Source organism: Hipposideros armiger, unplaced genomic scaffold, assembly GCF_001890085.2.
Source record: "Hipposideros armiger isolate ML-2016 unplaced genomic scaffold, ASM189008v1 scaffold_739, whole genome shotgun sequence".
In the NCBI taxonomy this organism is placed as follows: Eukaryota; Metazoa; Chordata; class Mammalia; order Chiroptera; family Hipposideridae; genus Hipposideros; species Hipposideros armiger.
Window position 1 is genome coordinate 559919 of NW_017732089.1, and position 10124 is coordinate 570042.

A 10124-nucleotide genomic window follows, 5' to 3' on the forward strand; every position below is an offset into this window, starting at 1 on the left:
TTCTCAAACTTTTTGGTTGCAGACACTTTACACTCTTAAAAATTGAGGATTCCAAAGAGCTTTTGATTATACTTTGTTCTTTTAATACTTATATTACAAATTAAAACTAAGTTTTTAAAACAAATACATCAGCACGCATTCCACTAGCTGTGAGAGCAATGATAACGCATTTCATGAAGCCTCTGGAAAAGTCCACTGTATACCTACCTGTGAGAGAATGACAGGGAAAAGGACTAATGACATCTTAGTAGTATAGTATTATGAAAATTGTTTTGACCTCATGGACTTCTCAGATTTGGTCCCTAGATCACACTTTGAGAATCATATTAGAGTTAGTGTGTAACTTCTTCTCAGGGCATTATGTGCACTGTTTTTTAGTACTGTGGGAGAAAGCAATGCTCAAGAAATCAATTGCTAATTGTAGTCCTGAAAGCTTGGGGCTTTTTGGGGGGTGGGGATGCAGTAGGAGCTGCACACCAAGTGGAACACTGCCTTGGGCTTCCTGAAGTGGCAGCCCTAAGGTGGGGGTGGAACTAGTCACATACTCAGGAGGCCAGGGTGGAGCCTCTCCGAGAGGGAAAAGGAACTGTGCCACAGCCAGGAAAGAAGAGTTTATGGGGAAGTTCGAGTGTGATAGGAGGACAAGAATAGGCTGGCTGTTCTTGTCAAACTGGAGGCAAGGGAAATGGAAGACTGGTTTATAGACCACCTACTGTTTCCTTTCCTCTTTAATGGAGTCTGGGGCTGGGAAGGATTGCAGAGTTGGCACTATGACATCTTGAGACCCTGACATTAGTGAGGGAGTTGTTACCATGCACGTATCCTGTATGCATTTCTGTCCCTATGTCTCTCAATGCTGTATGTTTTGCAGAGTTGGCACTATGACATCTTGAGACCCTGACATTAGTGAGGGAGTTGTTACCATGCACGTATCCTGTATGCATTTGAGAGAGAGATTTTCCTGTGTGTGTTTTAGTTTGGAGTAAGCCTTTTGTGTAGGTCTTCATGTGATCGGTCCAGATGGTGATTTACAGGGGTAAAATGACCCCTGGTGGCCAAACCAGAGAACTGACCCAAATTCCTCAGCGATAGGTTGAAGTTGAAGTCCAGCTTTCTACCATCTGGCTGGAGGTTAGAGCCTTGGGCCAGGCCCTTGCCTCCTGCTGCTCTAGAAGAGGCCTGATGGTTAGCACCTGCTGCATCCTGCTTCATCCTTAGGGTTCACGACCTGTGCCCTTCCACTCCTGGGAGTACTAAACATCGTCCTAGTTTAAAGTCTCAGCACTTTGCCCTATCCAAACTGAGCTGAACACAATTTTAAAAAATTACTTGAGTATTTTCATATGCATGAATTCCAACGTAATTAAAATTCACATAGCAAGTATCTCCTACATACTATATAATTTACTTATTTATTGTAATTTTTATAGTTTATTGTCTGTCTTCCCCCGCCCCTCCCCCTCCCCCAGGTAGAATATAAGCTCCCTGGGGGCAGGGATTTTTGTTTGGTTGGTTCTCTGATGTATCCACAACATCTAGAATGGCACTTGGCACAAAAGAAGCGCTCAATAAATATTTGTTGAATGATGAACAGTTGGATCTTGCTGTGCAGTGGTTTACTCTCTAGTGGGGACCGGTGAACAAGTTAATAATTACCATTCAAGACAAGATGCAAGAATGCAGGGTAAGGTGTTGGCCATTAATTGAGCAGACAACGGGAAGCTCCTGAAAGTTTTTGAGTGAGGTTTTGCTCACCCTGACATACTGTCAGTGGATGAACTGCAGGAAATCAGGTGGGGAGAGTCTATGGGGGGAAAAAGACTGGTCAGGGATCTATTAAAATAGTCCAGAAGAAGAGTGACCGTGGCCTGTGGAGGTGGATGGAAATGGTTTGCCTCCAGTGTGAAAGCTCTGGTGGACTGTTTCCCCACATTCAGTATATCCCCAGGATTTCCACCTTGAGAATAGAGATTAGATTTAAGGAGATGTAGCAGGCAGAGGAGGAATGAACAGAACCTGACAAGTAATTGACTGGGGAAGTTTAAGAAAACCTGTAGCTACTGCTATTTTCATAGGATTCCCCAATTGCTGAGTGGGTAGTAAGATGGATGAAAAATGTGGGGAATCCGGAGCCCCCCAACCCGTGTCCTGGAGTTATCCCAGTTGAGGTTTAGGAAAATCCAAAGGAGGAAAATGAGAACATCATAGGTGGAGGGAGAGGAGCATTAACATGTTTTTAAAATAACTCTGTACACCAGGATCTCAATTTAATGCTTAACATGCATTATCTTATTTATCACAATAACCCTTTGAGTTAGAGATGATTATTATCTCCATGTTACACATGAAACACGCTGGAGAAGCTGCGGTCTTAAGGTCACACAACCATGAAGTAGCACAGTAACTGTTTGGCTCCCAAACTCCTGCTATTTGCAGTACATCCTACTGTATGTCCCCTTCCATGTACTTCCCATCGTCTCATCCCATCTTCCCCATCCCAGTTTTCCTTTCTACTCCTTCCCTCCTCATGTGTGTCAGCTCCCTCAACGGCCCCTCTCACCTTGGATCTGCTGTACCATCTCTGCCCCTTTTTCCAGTTCTTCCTCTGTGCTCTAACCCACTCCCTCTGCACCACACCTGTCCCTTCCCTCTCCACTTTGCCTCAGGCCCTTGTGCAGAACACGGTATTGCTGTGGCACACGCAGGCAGGATGGCTCAGCCTTTGTGCAGTTGGCCAAGACCCCTTCCCCCCACGGGGATATACCCGACATCTCCAAGCAGCACTATTGATTGTCCACCAACTAAACTGAAGAGGAGACCTCCCCTAGGTTCTCCTCAAAGTCTGTCTCCTCGGTAGGATGGTCAAAGGATCCTCACAGGTCCTGTGGAAGAAATGGGGAAGAGAGGTTAATCTCACACTGCGCCTTCCTTCTCCATTCTTTCAGGAGACCCCGGAGACAAGGGAGGCTAGGTAACTGTCAGCGTGCTACCCTTTCCAGAGGAGCACTGAAAGCACTAAGAAGTTCCTCGCATGGGTCTTGGGGGATCCCAAAGGCTCTCTGAACTTTGGAATCAGACAAACCTGGGCACTCGTTTCATCTCTGATGCTTCTTGAAAATGTGACTTTAGCAAGTTAACCTCTCTGAGCCTCTGTTTTCTCCTCTGTGAAATGGGGATCATAATATCTACTTATTGGATTGTTGTGAGGGTCAATGAGCTCACCTTTGAAAGGTACCTGAGAATCATTTCTTAAAGGGAGCTTTCTTTCCCGTAAGAGTATGGGGAGGAGGTACAGTTGGTAAACTCTGTTTGTGATACCCAAGGGGAGGGTTTCTGGAATACAGCAAGGGCCTCAGGTGAATCCTCATCCAGACTGAGCTCTGCCAGCAATCAGAACTAGGGCCAGGGGATGGGTGAGCAAGGAAGGCTGGGTGAGTTTCCATAGTGCTAGGTCAACTCAACAGTTTTCAGGGGCAGTGACTGGCCTGTTGCCCTCTGGGGGCACTCTCTTCCCACTGGACTTGAAGTCCACCCACAGATAGAGGAGTGGGTGGAAAGCACGTGAAAGGAAGAGGAGAAGGGCCATGGGATGAAGAACCAAGCAAAGGCGAAGGGCAAGAGAGGAGGCTGGAGGGGAAGTCAGGGCCCAGGCAGGCACAGGGTGGGGCCAGGAGAGGGGCCCAGGGCAGGAGGGCGGGAGAGAGCCTGGGAGGGAGAGCGCCGTGGAGGGCGGAGGGAGGGGACAGGGAGGGAGACCGGCGGCGCTGACACAGCCTCGATGTGTGGAACGGGCTGGGGTTTGGCCCACAGGTCAGGCGTCTGGTAGTATTATGGGATGGAGAGGCCTTAGGAGACAGGGAGAGTATTATGGGCTGGAACAGCCTTAGGAGACTAGGGAATATTATGGGCTGGTGAGGCCCGGCTCCAACTGGAGGCGGGAGGAAGGGGTGCGGGGCGGGAAGGGGGGGGGTTAGTGGTGGAAGGGAATATTATGGGCTGGAGGCCTCCTGCGACCAGAGGCAAGAGTATTATGGGCTGGCAAGGCCTTCGGTGGCCAGAGGGGGGAGCAGCGGGGGATGGCACCGGCTGCATGTGACTGAGGGGGGGCCAAGTTGGGGGGGTGGCGAGTGGGGGTGGGGGAGCATATTATGGGATAGCTCTTTGTACCTACTGCGGGGACGGCGTCTCCAGAAGATATTATGGGATGTCGTGTGTGGGAGGGGGAGTAGGGCTAGGGGGATTATTATGGGATGGTGGTGCAGAATGGGGAGGGCCGGAGAAGCTCTTTTGCAACCCCCCACCCCTTACTCTCTTGTCATCCTCTTTAAGGTCTGCCTTCTTTTTCAAACGGTCCAAGGGGAACACCTGACATCCACCCCCCCACCCCACAACACACACACTTTGGCCACCTCAACCCATCCTAGGCGTATCCCCTAACTCTAGCAGCCACCTCAAGGACGCTGAAGGGGAAAGGCAGCCCCTAAGGATGGGGAGAAAGACCCAAAGCAGGGTTGTGGTAGCTGGTGGACCACACCTCCCACCTGCGCAGAGTCCCTATTCCGTTGGGCCACTCTCCTTCCCCTTCTCCCTCCCTTCCCCAAAGTGGGGGGCTTGGGTCCTTCTCCCCTCCCCCTCCCCTCTATTTCCTCTCCAGCTCCCTCCACAGCCATAACCAGTAAAACAGGCGGCCAGCTATTATGGGATGGCTGCTCCCGGCAGCTCTGCAGGGAGGGGGCGGTCACCGCGGAATGTCTCTTGTGGGTGGCTATTATGGGATGGCCGCCTCTTTTTTTGGGGGGGGATAGCAAGGAGAAGGATTATTATGGGATGTGCCCTGAACAGCTGGGTGGGGCTGTCCTGGGTAGGTGAAGCTCTGGGGAAGGAGGGAGGGAGGATAGGAAGGAAGAAGGAGGGAAGGAGCTGGAGAGGGTGGGCGAGCCCTGGAGCCAGACCTGAGGCCTGGCAAGAGTAACTGGCTGGAGAGGTTCTTCAGGGATAGGTGTTTGAAGCGGCCCCTGGGGCAGACTAGAGCTAGCCAACTCTGAACCCTGGACACCTGGGTCCTTGTTGCTTATAGCTTGTGAGCTGCAGGGTTGCTGAGTCCAGGACTTGCAGTGCTGGGCTGGCAGTGAGAACGCCTGTGTGGCACACCAAAGGGAGCAAGCAGTGCTCCCCTCCCTCTTTACCTTCTTGGATTTGATGCTTGGGACCATAGATCAGGTGTGGGGGTTGGGCCAGGGGAGCTTTGCTGCCTTGCAGTCACAACCAAGGAATAGAGGCTGAGTTGGCTCCTGAAGAACAAAAGCTTGACTCATCACCCCCCAAGTCCTGCACTACCTGCATCCTGTCTAGCCATCAGAGTGCACTGTCGCTGTGGCTTTTCTTTCCTATGTTGTCTTCACCAAACCCCCTTTTCCAACAAAGCAGGATAACACTGGTCCTTTAGACCTCTTACAAGCAGAGTTTCTAGGGCTCACACAGAACAGAGATGTAGAGAGAAGAATTACAGAACGTGTGCTGAAAACTCCAAGGACAACCACTCTGAATATCATTCTAGGTTCTTCTGCACCGTGAGATAGAAACAGAAGTCGAAGGTAACTGGCTAGAGAGGCTGTCCCCCGGGGTGCATTAATCAGGAGATTATCCCACCCTTAGTCTCTGTGGACCAATCATGCTAGTGGTTTATTTATAATTTATCTGGGAGGATAGCATGGGGCCAGGGTAGGGAGGGGGAGCATAGATACATAAAGACCACAAAAGCAACACACAAACACACACATCTTAGCCCTCTCTGAAACTCTTGAAGGGAGGAAGGAACTTTAACCTTCTCCTTGTGGTATTAGGGAGAGGTAGGTGGGGAGTACGAGAGGCAAGGGGGTAGTAAGTAGGTAGAACCTGCAGGGATGAGGCGGAGGGCTGTGGTGTACAACAGGTACCAGTGTTTGCCATCACAGGCAAGAGGCTGTGACTACCCAGTTATAAAACTCTTCCTAGTTTATATTACGAATCACTGTGGTCATGTGGTAAAATATATGAAAAAAGGAGCCGATAGATATATTACAGAAGGGAATATGAGGCCCAGAGGCAGGCTGGATCCCCGAGAGAAATGGGGAGAGTGGAGGACAGAATAGGTGTCTGGCGGCTCTAAATAGGGGAATCTTCTAGAAAGGAGGTATGACCTCATTATGGTATCTTAAAAGAGCTGCTTTCTCTCCTCCAGATGAAGAGCAAAAGGCTCATTCTTGGTATTCAGAATAATCATGGGAAAGAGTTTGCACAAATAAGTGGGGCCCAATCTTGAAGTCCAGAGAATTTAATGAGGAAGATGTTGGCAGCTTTGCAAAATGGGAGAAACAGCCTGCACACCACAATGGATGTGGCAAAAGGGTGGACCAGGGAGTTAAGTTTGGCAGGAGCTGGTGGGAAGACTTATCAGTGTCACTGGTGCTCTGTTTGAAAGCAAAGGGATACTGAGTTCCTGAAGCAAGCTTTGCCTCTCCTGAACTCATTTCTCCTTGCCAGTTCTCCAGTCCTGTGGTTCCCAAAGGAGGGGAGAATCATCTGGTCAGGCCCTTTCTCTAGGGAAGTGAGATCAGAAGGGCAATGTAGAGATGAGGTTCGTCCCACTCACTTCTGGTCAGGAAGGGCCCCTCCTAGGAGGAAGTTCCGGTTTCTCTTCAACCTGTCCCACCGCCACAGGTCTTGGACTTGTGTGAAAAAGGCACATGAGAGCAGAGGAAGACATTAGCTCTGGCTTGGGGGCCAGGGGGCAGCAAGGCAGTGGTGCTGGGACATTAGTTTTCACTCAGGTCCTGGTTCTCTGGCAGTCAGGGAAAGGGAAAAGTGACAGGCCTATGGGCTCAGGTTGTCTGAGAGCCGAAGAGTTTTAAGATTGGATTCCCCAGCTTTCTCAGGCTTGGTCCCAAGGTGGCTACAGGGTAGGCATGGTTAGGGAAGAGAATGGATATTTTGGGAGGCTACCTTGTGGCATAATTGAATGAAGAAGGCATCCTGGAATGTTGACTTATACACAGGGAGGGGAAGATGGTAAATATTATACAACAATATATTTTGGGGGGTAGGGGTGGGGAATGGGGCCTCAATGAGATGAGGATGGGAGCAGTTGGAAGTTTATTTGACTTCAAGACACAAAATGAGAAACTGGCTGAAACATATGGGACATTGAGGGTAAGCAGAATTTGGTGTTTAAGAATGAGGATAACAATTCTGGCATGCTGATGAGTCTCTCAAGAAGGAAGCACATGATGATATAGAATTTCAGTATTAGAAATGCTCGATGCATGAACATTGCTTTCCAATCAAAATCCCTTAGTATGTAGGGAACAGCTAGATTATCTTGACCATCCATCCGTTTTGGAATACCTTCTAGCTTCTATTGTAGAAGGACCACCAAGAACCTCTACTGGAGTGTGATCTTTCCTGAGACCAGTTGGGATTTGTTTCATTCTCTGTAACAGGAAATTGGGAACTAGCACTCAGTTCTTCTCCCTTGACACCAGACATTCTCTCTGGCCTCATAGTTTGATTTATGCTTCTTGGAAGGAGGAACTTATGGTCCTTACATTCCGCATGGTGCCCAGGTCTGTGCCTTGCTAGGTATTCTGTCAACATCTGTTGAATGAATGTAAGTAGCAGTGAGTAGAAGGAGAGCAGGTCTTGGCTGTTGGTATATGTATAGCAGGGTCCTCAGTTCACATCATCATGGGATGTTCATCCATGGGAGTGGCCTAGGGGTGTTAATGAATGGAGCACCTAACCCAGGAGGTGGGATGGGTGGGGAAAGGACTGCTGGAATTTTGAGAAATAGTCTTTAGATGAGAGTTTGTATTTATTATGGGATGCTCAGGGGTGAATTAAACTTTATGTAAATAGCTCATCTGGCCAGCATGGTATTTGGTTGGTCTTACTCAAAACTTAAGAGCTGGAGGTAAGTGTCTGGAGATTCCTGGATTTTGGTGGGCTTTAGTAGAGCCCTAGGTTGACTCTCAGTTCTTGAGCATCTGGAAAGGTAGGGTCTCTCATAGACATCAAGAGGCTTTATGCCAGGATACTGCTTTGGTCCAGAAAGGAATGAAGGCTTGTACAAGTTGAGGCCAGGACAGGGCATTGTGGGTAGCCTGCTTTCACCCTGGCTGCTCTAAGTGTTAGAATACACTGACAGCATCTGGAGATGGGGGTGGTATGAGTATTATGGGATGCCTGGCTAGAAAGGTATAGAGGTAGTGAAGTGGAGATGAAGCATTATGGGATGCGATGCTGGGTTGTGCTGGGAGTATAATGGTAAGTTTGGTTGACTGTGGGCTCCTTGAAGTTATTATGGGATGTCAGGGTATGGGTGGGAGAGTAAAAATTATGGGATACCTTTCCAGTATTAGAGAAAATGAGATTAGATGTCCATCTGTAGGGTGACAGAACTGCTGATCATCATGGGATATCTCTTTGATAGGGAGGAGTGGTTATTATGGGCTGTGGAGCTGTAATGAGTGTGTGAAGGCTGAGGGTGGTGGTGTGAGGATCTAGACCCTAGCCTGCAGGAGTTGAGGGCAGCTCCAGGGGTTGATTATTATGGGATGTCAGTATAGAAAGTAGGAGACTGATTATTACGGGATGTGTGTGGGAGGAGGCCGAAGTGTCCGTTGTTGCAGTGTGTGGGGGGGTGAGTTTCTGACTATTATGGGATATCAAACTGGGGGTGGATGAAGAGTGGTTATTATGGGATGTCTGTGGGGGATGGGAATGAGTATTATGGGATGTGATGCTAAGTGCTGGGTGGGGTGCTTATTATGGGATGGCCATGGGGAGGGAGAGGTGACGAATTATTATGGGATGTTAGCATTAGGGCCAAGAGTAAAGAAGTTGGCAAAGGGTGGCTATTATGGGATGTGGGGGGGAAGGGTTAGTTACAGAAGGTCTATAATATAAGATGTCAACAGCTCTGGCATATATGTGTATGGAGAGTGTGTGTGTGTGTGTGTGTGTGTGTGTGTGTGTGTGTGTTTTATGGGATGGCCAGGAGGTGGGTGGTTGCCCGGGTGACGCGCGCGCGCGCTCGAAGGGGCGTGGCCAATGGTTGCCTGAGCGACGAGGGGGCGGGGGTTGCCCGGGAGACCTAGGGAGGAGGGTGGCGGTAGTGGAGGGGGGTTGGAGTTGGTTGAGGTTATTATGGGCTGTCCGTGGGGGGCGGGGCCTGTGCGGTGGGATTTCCCGGCCGGTGTTTCGGGCCCTTTAAGAGGCGACGCCGGAGCCGGAGCCATTTTCCCCCCTTCGGCCGCGGCGAGGAGGAGCCGGAGCGGGAGTGACACCGGGCCGGACCCAGCGCGACCTGCGGCGGCTCCGGGGTGAGGAGAGCGCGGGGTTCCCAAAGAGACGCCCCTCTCAGCCCGGCCAGCCCCGAGGGTCATCCTTCCACCCGCCCGTTCCTTAGGCGTCCTCGGCCCCGCGGACCGCCCCCTGCCCGGAGGAGCCGACCCTTCTCTCTTCCCTGCAGGGTGCCTAGTCCTCTTTCCCCCACCGCAACCCGGCCAGAGTCTGGCTCCCTGCGACTCCCATCTCGGGCTTGGTCTCCCACAATGCCCGGCGCCCGCCCCCACGCCCTCTGCTCACTTGCCCCCCGGGACACGTGGCCCGACCCCCTGCCGGGTGGGCGCCCTGTGGCCCCCAAGTTCCTGCCTGCAGCCCCCGAAGCGCCCGAGCCTCCACGCCCCCTCGTCCCTGCGGCTTCTTGGGAGAACCTGAGTTGTCCCAGAGGACAGCCTTTGGAGAGCTGCCCTGCCTGGGCACTGGCCCCTCCCCAGGCGCAGGGAGGCGCCCCCCCACCCCCAAGTGACCTTGTGTCCCCGAGCGCCTCGCCGCCGGCCGCCTCCCCCGGCCCCCCCGCGCTACGGCCACTCGGACCCTCCTCCCCCCAGTCACACCCCACTTGGTCCAGCCGGGCTTCCCCCCTCCCCACGCCTGCACCAGCCTGCACTCGGGGGCGTCGCTGCCTCTCATCTGGGGGGCTCCGGTGGGGTGGGGTAACCGGCTTCCGGGCTGCCCCCGAGGAGCGTAGAACTAAGTTCAGCCTGAGTGGCTCGGGTGCCCCACTAGGGTGGCTGAGGTGGTGG

General features: G+C 51.5%; 1 protein-coding gene across 1 annotated transcript in view; it reads left to right on the top strand.

Moving 5' to 3' along the window:
- Positions 1-9216: 9216 nt before the first annotated feature.
- CHD4 (chromodomain helicase DNA binding protein 4) overlaps positions 9217-10124 on the top strand; it is a 34435-nt gene continuing 33527 nt past the window's right edge. Inside the window, exon 1 of the mRNA XM_019627665.1 lies at positions 9217-9359. The gene's annotated coding sequence lies outside the window, so the exon portion shown is untranslated. The remainder of the gene's footprint in view (positions 9360-10124) is intronic.